A 3,404-nucleotide genomic window follows, 5' to 3' on the forward strand; every position below is an offset into this window, starting at 1 on the left:
AATTATCAAGAATATTAAATCAACTTAATAGGCTAGGTTAACGAATTTTCTTATACAAACATAACAAATGCACTTCAAAACGCAGTTTTAATATATAAATTCAGGAATCACGAATATGACAAAATAATATTATTTTCTATATATTAATAGTTGTATCAAATGAATAAGGAAATTATAGTGCCTTGAATTTATTAAGTAATGTTTAATTTCGTTTGTTTCGCTCTCTGGAAATGTAAAGAAAAAATACAGTTTTTACGTGGAATTCGTTTTTTATCCCTGATTTTAAACAAGCATATACTAAAATAATTTATATATTATTGCTTGAATAAACGTTTAAAAAATAGTGCTAGAAATTTTTTTAATTAAACAGACCTAGGCATTTTAAAAGACAGTGAAATGTGTCTAATAATTCCAAAAAGAAAGAGGAGCATTAGACATAATCAAAATATTCGAGACATTTATTAGGAATACCATTTTCTTAACAATTAAGATGCTGCATGTGTTTATCCAGTCTAATCGAAGTGTGCGTCTCTCCCCCGACTTTCCAACAAAAATCCCACCCCCTCTCAGAAAATACATAAAGCTGACATTACTGAGCTATATGTGTTTAAAAGTAGCCTATTAAAATGGTACAATGGCATTGCTCAGTTCAACGTGTTGGGAAATCGGGCATTTTGTCCCACGTCAGCATTTATTCAACAGTTAATAACACTCAACATTCAAAAGGTAAATATTATTCAGCCAATAAAGTGTAGGTCTATGTATTTCATAGAAAATTGTGTCAAGTACTATATAAATTACAAAGGTTTAATTGGCATCTTTATTTCAAACGACCCGACTGACCGCGACCCGAATATCATTAAAAATATTTTTGGATGACTAGTAACCGCGGGTGACCGCAGGCACCCGCTCATTTTGGATCAACTGGTGCAAATTCATTTCAAATGTTTAAAAATAAACAAGAAAGCATGGATGTTTAATCGCCATATTCATCAAAATACACACAAGCTTAATACAAGTGCAGCCCGAGCCTGACGGGCAACAGAGAGCGTGCCTTCAGCGCAATTTGAAGAGTTGCGTGATCATGCGCACGCAATAGCCTAAAGCTTGCCACATTGGGGGAGAGGGCTCGCCACTGTGTGCGATCGAAGGTCTAGAGCGGCTTGCCTGCCTGGCTGTGCATTAGGGATGAAATGCATAACTAATGCTACTAAAATTTATAATGGCCAGTGGGTTGGCCAAAAGTCCCACTGCCAACAACAGAACACATCAATCGCTCAATCGGAGACATTCTTGTCTGCACCTTTAGTCGTCACAATGGCGATCGGAGTCGGACTGCTTCAGCTCGGTGAAGGCGGGTCTATGGTAAGACGCTCATGTCAATCAACTAAAGATTAAAAAAATACCACTGGGTGGATTTTTATCGTTGTAGGGTGGTTGTGTACACAAACTGCCAACACACATTAATGTTCAAACAACATGTAAAAATTAGTTTTGCATCCGATGACCACTTTAACAAACTTGTATCATCCAGTAATTCAGAGCTAACATTGTGCTAACAGTATAGCCTCATATTATAACCTGAATCACAAACAAATGTGACATTTTTTCCAGATTTTTCTATATTTGTTCAGACACATGACTCCTTGAACATAGAAAATATTATTATGCAGCAGTGCAACAGTTTAAAACCAGTACTGGAAAAAGACTAATAAGCAAGCATAGCTTTGCTTAGCTAACAGCTTTTCTGTATATGAACTACAAGAGCTCCCTCTACAGAAAAATTGGTAGCATATTTCATGCATTGGCTACAAAGGCAGCTTGAAGATGGATGAATCCCGAAGGTCACATTTGTTCAACACATCCATTATTATAACATAGGTTATTACTTGTTGAAGATATAGATTACAAGCTGCAAAAAGCTCATAAATGTCTGCACACAAACACACAAGCCTCATAGAGAATGACAAATACAAAAAGTAGCCTACTAAATCGTAATGTCATTTTGTTATATTGAAAAATATTGTTAGGAAAACCTACCAAGCAACTTTGTTTCTTTAAATGCATGCTCACTTTTTTCCAATATATTGTTGACACTGTCTGCTTGCAGGTAAAAGCCAATCAGTGCATGATTGATGATAATAAATAATATTATAATATTGGGCTTGTTTTTGAAGCTGAGGTTGCTTATTTAGCTTGCGAGAGTTGGCAACACTGATTAAGGGTGTAATAATGTGTGCAAAGAAAGTGTGTCTTTTTTTTTTATCTGAAGTGCAGGTCTGGCAGCTCATCCAGATGGCGGCTCAGCATCCTTACCGTTCCCTCCCTGGGCCTGCAAGGACACCATTGTGAACATTGTGAATGCACAGGGAAGCAGCAATATTATTATTATATATAGCTTATTTTATCGTACTGCAAGAGGAAGTGCAGCTATTTCTAACTTTAATGTGCAAAGTTTACAGTGTCAGCCGCTACCATTTTTCTTTTTCTGGACAAAAATGAACAGTTATGCTGCTTGATAATGCAAAGTGGTATTTTTTATATTAATTTATTATCATAATCATGAATACACTGGTGTCTAATGCAAATAATTTTACCATTTACCACACTTTTTTATTCTAGTTATTTACATTCAGCAGCTAACAAATTGCATATTCACAGGAAATAGATTACATGTTGAAAAATAAGGTAGCTACTTAAAATAAGATACTAAAACTAAGATGACCCTAATCATTTTAGTACAAACTGTGTAGAAAACAGATACGTCAGGTGCCTGGAAAATGACAGTCAGGTAATGGCAGAAATATACTGTTGTGGTTGCTAACCAGTTCTTCATTGATGCGCAGGCTTTGCAGTTGTACCGTATTCTGGTTTTGTTGCCGCTGAAGTTCATTGAGTAAACTAGCATTCACCCGAAGCTCTGTTTGTTTGTGTTTTTGTTGAACATAACATTTGGCAACGAAGATGGCTTTATCTCTGCCTCCTCCTGAGCCATTTCTGCCCCACGCTGGTGAACCTGTCGTGCCGTGGGAGCGCTGGTATGTGGCGTTTCAGACGTACCTTGTAGCCGCGGACTTGGATGATGTTGCAGACGGGAGAAAGCGCGCACTTCTCCTCCACTGTCTCGGCGCTGAGGGATTACGGACCTTCCAGATGCTCGGCACTGCAAAAACATACTCTGACGCTGTTGCACAACTAAAAGTGTATTTTCAAAAGACTCATAGCGTGCTGTTGAAACGACTTAATTTCAGACAAAGATGCCAGCGATCGGGTGAGTCAGCCAGTCAGTTTGTCGCTGATTTAAAAAGCCTTGCTGAGCCATGCAAATTCGGTTCTCTTCGTGACGAATTAATAAGAGACCAACTTATTGAAAAAACAAATAGTGCACGGGTCAGAGAGAGGCT

Source organism: Garra rufa, chromosome 5 (assembly GCF_049309525.1).
Source record: "Garra rufa chromosome 5, GarRuf1.0, whole genome shotgun sequence".
NCBI lineage: Eukaryota > Metazoa > Chordata > Actinopteri > Cypriniformes > Cyprinidae > Garra > Garra rufa.